The sequence below is a fragment of the Maylandia zebra genome, linkage group LG7 (assembly GCF_041146795.1).
Source record: "Maylandia zebra isolate NMK-2024a linkage group LG7, Mzebra_GT3a, whole genome shotgun sequence".
Lineage (NCBI taxonomy): Eukaryota > Metazoa > Chordata > Actinopteri > Cichliformes > Cichlidae > Maylandia > Maylandia zebra.
This window is the reverse complement of record NC_135173.1, coordinates 33,123,216-33,136,391: the sequence shown is the minus strand read 5'-3', so window position 1 is coordinate 33,136,391 and position 13,176 is coordinate 33,123,216. Positions and strand designations below refer to the sequence as shown.

General features: G+C 44.6%; 1 long non-coding RNA gene across 1 annotated transcript; it reads left to right on the top strand.

Annotated features, from left to right (window-relative positions):
- Window positions 1–12,035: 12,035 nt before the first annotated feature.
- LOC143419678 (uncharacterized) lies at window positions 12,036–12,654 on the top strand. The gene is made up of 3 exons (XR_013099690.1): window positions 12,036–12,240; window positions 12,314–12,458; window positions 12,542–12,654. It is a non-coding gene; the product is annotated as an uncharacterized LOC143419678 (long non-coding RNA).
- The last annotated feature ends 522 nt before the right edge of the window (window positions 12,655–13,176 follow it).

Below are 13,176 nucleotides of genomic sequence, written 5' to 3'. Positions count from 1 at the left end.
ATGACTGTATAAAAGATGGACGACGCGACACCGCCTCCTACCATTGTGCAAAAATGAAGCCAAAATATCCTGCTTGTGGAGGCTGCCATCTTGCAAATTTGGAGCCAGAGTCTGAGCAGTAGTGACTTGAGGTGGAGCGACTGTGTAACACTCCCGCCCACACACCCCCCTACACTTTTTACGTAGCACCTGTGGTTCGAGTTTTTTGCTGGTTTACTGCGACTGACGACTCGTTTAATTAAGGTAAATACAACCATGTCACTGTTATAAAAAAAAAAAAAAAAAAGACACAGCTTATCTTATAGTTCTAAAATTGCTCTGTTGTTAATTCGTTTGCTACATTAGCCGCTAGCATATGCACTGTGTTGGAGGCTTGTTGCTAGCTAGTTAGCGATGCTACACACCTGCTACTCTTAATAGTCTGTGTTATTTAAGGATTCAACACACAACACACACATATATATATATATATATATATATATATATACACACACACACACACACACACACACACACACACACACACACACACACACACACACACAGAGAGAGAGAGAGAGAGAGGGAAGGTAGTCAGAACTGAGGGGATTGAACTACCAGAAGGCAACATTGCAGACATAGAGGACAGTTACAAGTACCTGGGGATCCCGCAGGCGAATGGGAACCATGAAGAGGCCGCTAGAAAAGCTGCAACCACCAAGTACCTGCAGAGGGTCAGGCAAGTCCTGAGGAGTCAGCTGAATGGTAAGAACAAGATCCGGGCCATCAACACGTACGCCCTGCCCGTGATCAGGTACCCTGCTGGGGTAATAGGCTGGCCAAAGGAGGAGATAGAAGCCACTGACATAAAGACAAGAAAGCTCCTTACCATGCATGGAGGGTTTCACCCCAAATCCAGCACCCTGAGGCTGTACGCTAAGCGGAAGGAAGGGGGCCGGGGACTGGTGAGTGTCAGCACCACAGTCCAGGATGAGACAACGAACATCCAAGAATACATTGGGAAGATGGCCCCAACTGACCGAGTGCTCAGTGAATACCTCAGGCAGCAGAAACCCAAGAAAGAGGAGGGAGACGAGGAACCATCATGGAAGGACAGGGCCCTGCACGGTATGTACCACCGGCAGATAGAGGAGGTGGCTGATATCCAGAAATCCTACCAGTGGCTGGACAAAGCTGGACTGAAAGACAGCACAGAGGCACTAATCATGGCAGCACAAGAACAAGCTCTGAGTACAAGATCCATAGAGGCTGGGGTCTATCACACCAGGCAAGACCCCAGGTGCAGGCTGTGTAAAGATGCCCCAGAGACAATCCAGCACATAACAGCAGGGTGCAAGATGCTAGCAGGCAAGGCATACATGGAACGCCATAACCAAGTGGCCGGCATAGTGTACAGGAACATCTGTGCCGAGTATAACCTGGAAGTCCCGAGGTCAAAATGGGAGATGCCCCCAAGGGTGGTGGAGAATGACCGAGCTAAGATCCTGTGGGACTTCCAGATACAGACGGACAAAATGGTGGTGGCTAACCAACCGGACATAGTGGTGGTAGACAAACAGAAGAAGACGGCCGTAGTGATCGATGTAGCGGTTCCGAATGACAGCAATATCAGGAAGAAGGAACACGAGAAGCTGGAGAAATACCAAGGGCTCAGAGAAGAGCTCGAGAGGATGTGGAGGGTGAAGGTAATGGTGGTCCCCGTGGTAATCGGAGCACTAGGTGCGGTGACTCCCAAGCTAGGCGAGTGGCTCCAGCAGATCCCGGGAATAACATCGGAGATCTCTGTCCAGAAGAGCGCAGTCCTGGGAACAGCTAAGATACTGCGCAGGACCCTCAAGCTCCCAGGCCTCTGGTAGAGGACCCGAGCTTGAAGGATAAACCGCCCGCAGGGGCGTGCTGGGTGTTTTTTTTATATATATATATATATATATATATACACACATACATACATACATTAGCCGCACCTGACCAAAAGCCGCAGGTGTTTCAATGTTGACTTATCATATGTAAGAGAATATGCACAAAGGGAATTGTCAGGAAAGAGATGGCTGTTTGGAGACATCACTTTTATTAATATTTTGAAAAACAAGTTATGGGTACATATTTGCATAACTTTTAGCGGTAATTACAAGTACGAAACATGTACTGTGCTTCATAAATGAGTAACAAATGTAGTACATAAAAATAACCTACAGCACACCAGAAAAACAGATTCAGACTACCTTTTAGGCTCAGGTGCAGTGACACAGCTTTAACAAGAAGAAAAGTCAGTCATTCACCACCATCTTCCTGCGCACTAAAACCACCAAAGTCCTCTTCTCCAGTGTCTGATTCGAACAGGCTCAGGATGGCTACGTTATCCACTCTCAGCTTCTTTCATTCGTTGTCGCTTACAAAACCAAAGAAATCCTCGTTGTCAGTGTCAGAGTCGAACACCCTCTGAAGGGCCGTGGCGGTGTCCTCCTCTCCATAATGCAGCAGTCCAGCCCTTCAAAATCCGTTGGTGATCGTGGATGTTTTCACACTTTTCCACGCTGTCAGAATCCAATGGTGGAGTTGGGCATAACTTGCTTTTCGCAAGTTTATTGCCGCTCGTCATCCACGACTCCCGCTGAACGCGTAGCGTTAATTTGAAGTTTGTTTTTCGCACTACTTGTACGGCACTATGTTGCCTGGCGGATGGACACGTGACCAACATACCACTCTTGAACCCCGATACTGTGTGTCTGATCACATGCCCTTCCGCCAGGCAATGTAGTGCCGTACAACAGCGGAACAAACAAAACAAATCGTCTTACGATATGACAAAAATCATGGACAATCCATAGAAAAGCCGCACCTGACTAAAAGCCGCATGGTTCAAAGCTTGTGCAAAAAGTAGCGGCTTGTAGCCCGACAATTACGATACTTGGATACTCCCCAGAGGCTCCGGACTTTCACATAAAGATATTATATTCAGTCCTGTAGAAAGTTATATATTTAAAAATATGTGATCCTCTTTGGTTACTCTGGTATGAATAACTCTGCATCACTTTATGGTAAATAACCCACTATGTGCAAAAAAACTGTGAAAGAATTCCAGATGACAAGTTTGTAGTTCAACATACAAGTAACGACCTTTGACTTTCATCAGGTTTTATTTAATTGTGTTAGAGAAACTCAAACGTGCTCTTCATGCAGCTGAGTACATCAAGTGTTTAAAACGGAAGCTGTGCAGGTCTGAGATACAAACTGAGGTCCAGTTAATGCTGATATATAGTGACACTGTTACAGGGATGATTAATCCTTTTGTTTTTTTGTGTTTAACTTTATCAATAAAACAGCTGCAGCTTTCACTGCAGCACATGTGGTACGTTAACCTTTGTACTGTTTTCATCAGTTCATTTTGCAGTTAACATGTGAACATGTTGATCTGTCTGCTGTCACTGGGTGGTGCTGAGGTCTGAATCTGAGGGCAGCTCCTGTAATCACAGAACAGAACCATCAAACTCATAAATTTTATCCCTCAAAATTGAAATAAAGCTGATTCTTCTGTCCTCACACACTCAGGATCTGAAGTTGTTCTCTTACATTTTTTTTCAGTATTACAGTAGACTACAGTACTTTAATCCATAGTTCCTGATTAATGAGGAGCTACAAGGTACAAGCTTTTTTTTAAAAAAAAAAGTTACTGTCTTTATAGACGTGGCAAGAGACTGAAAACATGCTGTTGTTTGCACATATTTAATAATCAGCTCTGCACAGGAGCTAAAGCAGAGTGCAGCATGTTGCTTTTACAGTATAATACTTGTAATAAAAGTACAGTAACAGTAATTAGTGAGTAGCCCGGAGCGTTTCTCTTGATTTCTTTAGTCAGGGTAAATTCATTCACCTGCACGGGTTAGTTAAACTAACCCTGACAGCAGAGTCCTCGTCTTAGCTAGCTAGATCTCAGGACCGAGCTAAGGACGGTAGTTACGGAGTAGCTTACAAACACGTCTAACTTACCGAAAAAGTGCAGCGGGGCCTCGGGTCCTTCTGTCGGGTAGTCCAGTTTACTGAAGAACACCTCAGGCTGTCAGGTTAAAACACTCGTCGTGTTTGCGAAGCGTAAATGCTGGCCCTCCTCTCAGAGCCTACGCTCTACCTGCTATTCCCGAACAGAGATATGCAAGTTTCTCTGTGACTGCAGCTGCCAGTCAAAGCTGTTATGATGACGATCACAGACTTTAGAGGGAAAACCAGCACACCGCAGACCACGGCCTCTCTGTGTGAGGATCTAAACGTATTCTACGCTAGATTCGACACAGCGAACACCATGAGACCGGACAGTGTGCGCACCGCGGATGACGTCAGTGCGCACACTGTGTCTGAGGAGGATGTGCGGAAGTGCTTCAGGAAGGTGAACGCACGCAAAGCTACTGGTCCGGACGGGATTCCCGGCCGCGTCCTCAGGTCATGCGCGGCTCAGCTGGCTGGAGTGTTCACGCACATCTTCAACCTTTCCCTCTCTCTGTCTGTAGTCCTAGCCTGCTTCAAAATGGCCACCATCGTCCCTGTACCCAAATCCTCCACCATCTCCTCATTGAACGACTGGCGACCTGTAGCCCTGACCCCCATCGTAAGCAAATGCTTCGAGAAGCTGGTCAGGGACTTCATCTGCTCTGCACTACCCGACTCACTGGACCCTCTACAGTTTGCATACCGCCACAACAGGTCCACTGATGATGCCATAGCCCTGACACTACACACTGCCCTGTCACACCTGGAGAAGAGAGACACGTATGTGAGGATGCTGTTTGTAGATTACAGCTCAGCATTCAATACCATCGTTCCCTCGAAGCTGGACAGGAAACTGCAGGATCTAGGACTGAGCAGCTCCCTCTGCAGCTGGATCCTTAGCTTCCTGTCTGACAGACGCCAAGTGGTCAGACTGGGCAGCATCACCTCATCCCCCATCACACTGAACACTGGTGCTCCACAGGGGTGTGTACTGAGCCCTCTCCTGTACTCACTCTACACCTACGACTGCACAGCCACTAACAGCTCCAACATCATTGTGAAGTTTGCGGACGACACTACAGTGGTGGGTCTTATCACCAACGGTGATGAGACGGCTTACAGGGAGGAGGTCAGCGCCCTGACCCACTGGTGTCAAGACAACCATCTCACCCTCAACGTCGCAAAGACAAAGGAGTTGATAGTGGACTTCCGGAGGTGCAGAGAAGTACACACCCCCATCACCATCAACGGCGCTGCTGTGGAGAGAGTGAGCAGCTTCCGGTTCCTTGGTGTACATCTGGCTGAGGATCTTACGTGGTCAGTACACACAAACAAAACAGTGAAGAAGGCGCAGCAGCGCCTCTTCTTTCTCAGGAGACTGAAAAGATTCGGCATGAGCCCCCGCATCCTCAGGACCTTCTATCACTGTGCCATTGAGAGCATCCTCACTGGATGCATCACCACCTGGTATGGCAACAGCACCGCCTACAACTGCAAAGCTCTCCAGCGAGTAGTGCGGTGCTCTGAACGGATAATTGGAGGTGAGCTTCCCTCCCTCCAAGACATCTACAGGAAGCGCTGCCTGAGGAAAGCGGGGAGGATCATCAAGGACTCCAGTCACCCCAGCCATAAACTGTTCAGACTGCTTCCATCAGGAAGGAGGTTCTGCAGCATCCGGTCCCGAACCAGCAGACTGAGAGACAGCTTTTTCCATCAGGCCATCAGACTGCTGAACACGTCATAGACACCTCAGCTTCACTACTGGAACTTCAACATTATGCACTCCACACTGTATATAAATGCCACTTGTTTTGCACATATTCAACTCTGTATATTTTATATATTTTATTATTATTATTATTATTATTATTATTATTATTATTATTTTTTTTTTTTTTTTTTACTATTTAATTTGTAAAAATGTGTATACACACACACACACACACACACACACACACACACACACACGTAGGAAAATATTTAGTATACACATCCAGAAATGCATACACTATTATATATTGTACATATATTTATTAGTTTCAGGTTGGCCATTCTTGTATTTTGCTCGTTTGTGTTGTTGTGTTTGCACATCTCTGTTGCTTGTGGGGCTTGCACACAAGAATTTCACTCGCATGTGCTGTGCCAGTGTGCCTGCACATGTGATGTGACAATAAAAGTGATTTGATTTGATTTGATTTGACGTTTCACCCCAATTTAACGTCACCGTGGTAGGAATTAGAATCAAACTTATGGGAGAGGAGTCCCCTTGGACATTAATCAGCGTGATGAGAACTATTGATAACAAAAGAAAGAATCTTTGGAAAAAAAATTATCTGAGGAGAATAAATTTATTTTAGTCTGACCCCAGTCCCATCCTCTAACATGGAGGAGGTGGGGTTTATGACCTATACTGCAGCCAGACACCAGGGGGCGAGTTAATAATACAGACTTTATAATATGTCACGCGAAGATTCAGCAGCCAGATGAAGCGTTTACTGGCAATTGACAGTGATAGCGGACATTATCATCACTTTTCCAACAATCCTCTCCACACAGACAAGCATAAACACACTCGATTATCACTAAATCAAATTTAACACACGTTTGTAATGACGCTAATTCAGTTTACAATAGGGTTCATTCGCTCAGTCAGCAGGTGGCGGTATCCTCGTACACTGGGGAGTAAACTGCCATTAAACGAACAGAAGAAGAAGAAGAAGAAAGCCCCTGCACATGCGCGGTACGGATCGGGTAGACCCAATTTGTACGGTCCGACTTTGCACATGCGCAGTAAGGATCGGGAGTTCCGATCTGTCACTATCTTTTTATTTTTTTTGTTTTTGTCTACATTATATTAAATGTTTCATTATCGGAAACATTTTAAGAGATACTTGTTATTCTTAACATCTTAACAGGTACTCTGACCTGTAACTATCGTAAAATGCTTCGACCGGAAGTAGACACCTTTCGCGCATGCAGGGTACCGATCGGGTTTCCGGTACGGATCGGGTAGTGACGTGGGTCGTGTCCAAATTCATGGGCTGCATACTCCTGAGGCCGCATTTGTAGACCGATTACGTCACAGCGACGCGCCGAAGGCTGTCCAAATTCGTAGACTCCTCCAAATGTAGCCGACAAATGCGTCCTCCTTTTCCCCGAATTTTAAGGATGGGTCGGGTGTGTCCTTCGTGGCCTACCATATCCCAGAATTCATAGCGCGGCCCAGCCAAACTCCAGTTTCCAACAATGGCGGCCGCTACTAAGTTTTAAAATTACTCATACTAATCTTTCTGGGTCACAAAATAAACTTTTAACCTATTTTCAGGCGAGGAAGTAGTTGTGTAAACATCAAATATCTGCTCTGTTTATCAAGATATCGCGTATTTGCAAAAGTGCTTCGACGTTTTCGGAGGCGTCTGCTACCCACCAGCTCGATAGCTAGCCGGGAGCTCGAGGGTTACTGATGCGGCCGAGAACGGCACAACTCCCGGCACATCATTTTCAGATCACCGCGGACTTTCGCTGCTCGGGTTAAACGTAATATATTAGACAATTAGACAACAATTAGACAACCTAAAAATGTTATTGTTGGGCTTTTTTCAGTGTTTTGTTTGTTCGTGAGTAAATCGGTTTGGCTGAGATTAAAGTTATTAGATAAGATTAGATAAAATAAAACTTTATTAATCCCCCGGGTGGGTTTCTCCTTGGTTTTTACACAGCTGACTAAACGTCAAACAGAAAACTGATTAAACAGAAGTATGAGACAGTCGAGAATTTACGCCACTGTCCCGTTATATTTTAGATAGCAAGGAGCAGACGGCTGAGTTTATTAAACTCCACCGAGACAGCGGTGACGCTAATCAGAAGGCTAGACTGTCCAATTTCATGGCCGTTTACTTCTGGCCTACCCGACCTTCTGAGGACCCGGCCCACGTAGACCGCGAAGGCCGGGTCCTCAGGAGGATGCAGCCCATGAATTTGGACACGACCAACAAGTATGAATTTTGACCCTATTTTTCTTCCTTTCATCTGATTGGTCAATGTCATGTCAATCACAAATGTAACAATCCAATCAGAGAACAGATGGGTTTGGCAGTCGGAGGGGCGCTTTTTTTGAACTGCAGGTCTTTGAAGGGAATAAATGCCCGTTTACATGCCAACCCAGCGTTTTCCTTCATCACCATGAAGGAAAACAGTCTGTGGTCGTCCGAGTTTGGTGATTTTTGTGTCACAGGTCTACATGTTTAATATAGGGACTTCCACAGCCTTTTCAACAGCGCTGCGGACCGTGGGGGGGGGGGGTCAGTGTTTTGGAAATGACAGTCTTCATTACAAAGCTTTCTCCGTTATCAATTAGCATACATGTTTTTATTGAACATTTGAAGAAGTAGCAAAAAAAACCCCAGAAACTCTTGTAGAGGACATAAAATCAGAGATAGAAAAGACAAGGAGCAGGTGCATCTAGTACAGGTAGAGCTGCTGCAAAAACCCACAGAGCCCAGCAGCCAGCGCAACAAATTCTGGATCCTTTGCTTTTAGTTAGCAGTTAGCATTAGCAGCACATCCCGCGTCTGATGTGAAAGGACTTTTATGCTGCGCACTGTGACTCACAGCCATGGTCCCGGGTCAGCCCTGACTTTGTGTTAAACTAATCCTAAAGTAATAATGGTATTTCTAACCACTGACCACAACTTTATCCTTTCAACAGCTACTGAAAGTTAGGGGACCTAGCTGCTACCCTTCAAGGACCTGCAGTTCAAAAAAGCGCCCCTCCGACAGCCAAACCCATCTGTTCTCTGATTGGATTGTTACATTTGTGATTGACATGACATTGACCAATCAGATGAAAGGAAGAAAAATAGGGTCAAAATTCATACTTGTAACTTGCAGGGTTTTTTTTGGCTAAGTCCACACACAAATCTTTTTTACGCACGCACAGATCTTTTTTACACATACAAATCTTTTTTACGCACGCACAAATTTATTTTACACATACAAATCTTTTTTACACACACACAAACTTTTTTTTACACATACAAATCCTGATTTACAAGTACAAAACCGATTTATAAGTACCGGTACAAAATATTTATGACCACATTTTGAGCCCATACAAATCTCTCACATCTCAAAACTTGCTCTCTCTCTTTTTCAGCTGTCTCTCTCTCTCTCTCTCTCTCTCTCTCATCGTCACTCCTAAAACTTCCCCCTCTTCCTAAACAACCAAATGTCATGTTGCCATATCATTTTTTTGATTGGTCGACATGGTGCATTTACCCACCAACAGGAAAGAGCTGTTTTTGTTTAGTTTTTTATTTTTGGTCATAAGCAGAGAGTGCTTGCTAGCGCTGTCCTTAGTTTCGCCATGTTTAATGTCTATTGAGAAAAAAAAAAAACCCAAAACAAAACAAAACACCGAGTATATATTGTTTATCATGACTCTGGTTTTACGTGGCCTATCAGCACAATTTAAAAACTATATCACCTTGTTGCTTTGTCTTTAAGTGGTCATGTGATTGACTTACCACGACTACTTTATTCTTCCTCAGTCAAACAGCAGCACTCGTGCCATTGTTTTGCCCCCTTAGCTCCAGGTGTATGGGCAGAAATCCGTGCCATCAGAAACTGAATTTGAATAAGTTAAATTTGAATTTGAATTGCTCAGATTGAATCTGAATTGTAACTTGAATAAATGCTTTTAAAAACTGAATATGAATTAGCCTAATTTGAAATTCAATTTATTGATTTGAAAATGATCATCACTAAATTGAAATTGAATTTTATATTTTGAAAATGAATCCATTTGCTTTGAAACCATACAGTGGGGCAAAAAAGTATTTAGTCAGCCACCGATTGTGCAAGTTCCCTCACTTAAAATGATGACAGAGGTCAGTAATTTGCACCAGAGGTACACTTCAACTGTGAGAGACAGAACGTGAAAAAAAATCCATGAATCCACATGGTAGGATTTGTAAAGAATTTATTTGTAAATTGGGGTGGAAAATAAGTATTTGGTCACCTCAAACAAGGAAAATCTCTGGCTCTCACAGACCTGTAACGTCTTCTGTAAGAAGCTTTTCTGTCCCCCACTCGTTACCTGTATGAATGGCACCTGTTTGAACTCATCATCTGTATAAAAGACACCTGTCCACAGCCTCAAACAGTCAGACTCCAAACTCCGCCATGGCCAAGACCAAAGAGCTTTCGAAGGACACCAGGAAAAGTATTGTAGACCTGCACCAGACTGGGAAGAGTGAATCTACAATAGGCAAGCAGCTTGGTGTGAAAAAATCAACTGTGGGAGCAATCATCAGAAAATGGAAGACATACAAGACCACTGATAATCTCCCTCGATCTGGGGCTCCACGCAAGATCTCATCCCGTGGGGTCAAAATGATCATGAGAACGGTGAGCAAAGATCCCAGAACCACACGGGGGGACCTGGTGAATGACCTGCAGAGAGCTGGGACCAAAGTAACAAAGGTCACCATCAGTAACACACTACAACGGCAGGGAATCAAATCCCACAGTGCCAGACGTGTTCCGCTGCTGAAGCCAGTGCATGTCCAGGCCCGTCTGAAGTTTGCCAGAGAGCACATGGATGATACAGCAGAGGATTGGGAGAATGTCATGTGGTCAGATGAAACCAAAGTAGAACTTTTTGGTATAAACTCAACTCGTCGTGTTTGGAGGAAGAAGAATACTGAGTTGCATCCCAAGAACACCATACCTACTGTGAAGCATGGGGGTGGAAACATCATGCTATGGGGCTGTTTTTCTGCCAAGGGGACAGGACGACTGATCCGTGTTAAGGACAGAATGAATGGGGCCATGTATCGTGAGATTTTGAGCCAAAACCTCCTTCCATCAGTGAGAACTTTGAAGATGAAACGAGGCTGGGTCTTCCAACATGACAATGATCCAAAACACACCGCCCGGGCAACAAAGGAGTAGCTCCGTAAGAAGCATTTGAAAGTCCTGGAGTGGCCTAGCCAGTCTCCAGACCTCAACCCCATAGAAAATCTGTGGCGGGAGTTGAAAGTCCGTGTTGCTCGGCGACAGCCCCAAAACATCACTGCTCTCGAGAAGATCTGCATGGAAGAATGGGCCAAAATACCAGCTACTGTGTGTGCAAACCTGGTAAAGACCTATAGTAAACGTTTGACCTGTGTTATTGCCAACAAAGGTTATGTTACAAAGTATTGAGTTGTATTTTTGTTATTGACCAAATACTTATTTTCCACCCTGATTTACGAATAAATTCTTTACAAATCCTACCATGTGGATTCATGGATTTTTTTTTCACATTCTGTCTCTCACAGTTGAAGTGTACCTCTGGTGCAAATTACTGACCTCTGTCATCATTTTAGGTGGGGGAACTTGCACAATCGGTGGCTGACTAAATATTTTTTTGCCCCACTGTATTTTATCCTTTAAAAATTTAGCTCTTGAATAATTGCAGATTCACTTCTACAATTCAATTTCAGTTCCAAAATTCAGTTTTTTGGGACTTACATCCGGTTCCGGTTCAAGAGTAAGCGAGCGCAGAAACTACGTTTTACTAGCGGACCGAAAGTGTCACTGATGGGAATCTACAGCGTCTTGAACTGAATTAAGACTTCAGAAGTATTCGTCATGTCGAATGACCAGCGGATAAACTCTCAGGTTGCTATTAAATGTATTACATGTATAAGAACAAGTGTCATGTTAACAAATGATAGCCGTACAGTAACTTTTATGCTTATTGTAGCTGTTAGCTAAAAACGCTAATTTAGCATAAATTAGGGGGTCCTTTTGTCCCTCTGTGGGGGGGATACTTCCACTAGGTTTAAATCTGGGACTTCCCACCATTTGACCTTAGAACTGAAGAAGCTTCTCGGATGAGAGGTGAAACGTCTTCAAGCAACTTAAAGAAGTCCAGACGCTTTTCTTTGCAAGCTCCTTTGACTAATTTAGCGTAGTTTGCCCTGAATTCAGTTTTGATAAAAAAATATGATCAACTGTTTCTAGTAGAATTCCAAAGTTGTCATCTTGTATGCTTGCAGAGACCCCTACAGAAGGGAAACATGTAAAACAGTGTCCAAACCTTTGTCATGGTCCGTGGTCCTGTGTCTGTGGAATGCGTGATAATGGGGTAGCCACACCCCCGGGCTGGGCCATCACCGGCACACCTGCTCTCCATCACGGTGATTACATGAAGAGCTACTTAACCCGGCGCTGACGGATGCTCCACGCCAGTCCGTTAGTCACCTCACAGTGGTAACTAGACTTCTACGAAAGCGTGCATTCACTTCTGGTTGGAACTGTGTTTAATCCGCCTACTTGTGTCCAGGTTTCGACTCGGCGTCTGCCACCTGCCTGTCCTCCGGCTCAACTGGATCACTCGGTGCATCATCTGGCCCATTCGCTATCCCCACGGACATCCTGCTCACGGACTGCCACACTTCCCTCCCGAGCTTCCACGGTCCCGTTCTATCGTAAGCCCCCTACTCTAACTCAGTCCTGATGTGTTTTCCCCGCTTCCCGGCTCCCTAGTAATCCTCTCCCCTTTCTATTGCAGCCTCCCACGGTCCCGATCCCGGCTTCCTCGTGTCATTGTTTCCCCGGGTTTTTAGTTCCTTGTTTTGCTCCCTAGTTTTCCCGGGTCGCCTTTCGTTATTATAATAAAGTGTCTTTTCTGTTAGTGCTGAGTCTGTGTTTGGATCCTTTTGTGCACGCGCGCCGCGGCGCATGACAACCTTTGTGTTTTTGCTTTATTTATGTCTTACACAGCATCCCAACTCTTTAGCTAACTTAATAACTTTAGCTAAAGTGAATAGTTAGTGTAATTCATTAGTGCAGCATTACTGGATCACCTCTGTTTGAAGTGATATGATATGTGACTGTCACTGTGTTTAACTACCATAATAATTCTTAGGGTACTGAGTGCATGCTTAATTAGTTGGGGTTTTTTTTTTAACATACTGCTCCATTGCTATGTTTGACAGGCTGAAGTTGTTGGGTGATTTGACAACCTGTTACATAAGGAATTCAACTAACACAGAAGGATGTGTTAGCCTGTTGTAAGAACATAATAAAAGGTTAGACAGGAACTGTCATAATTAGATTACAAGTTTACGCTTTGTCTATATCACAAAAAGTGCTGGAAATAGCATCAACCTGTCACAAGACCTCATGATAAATGTGAAATGGACT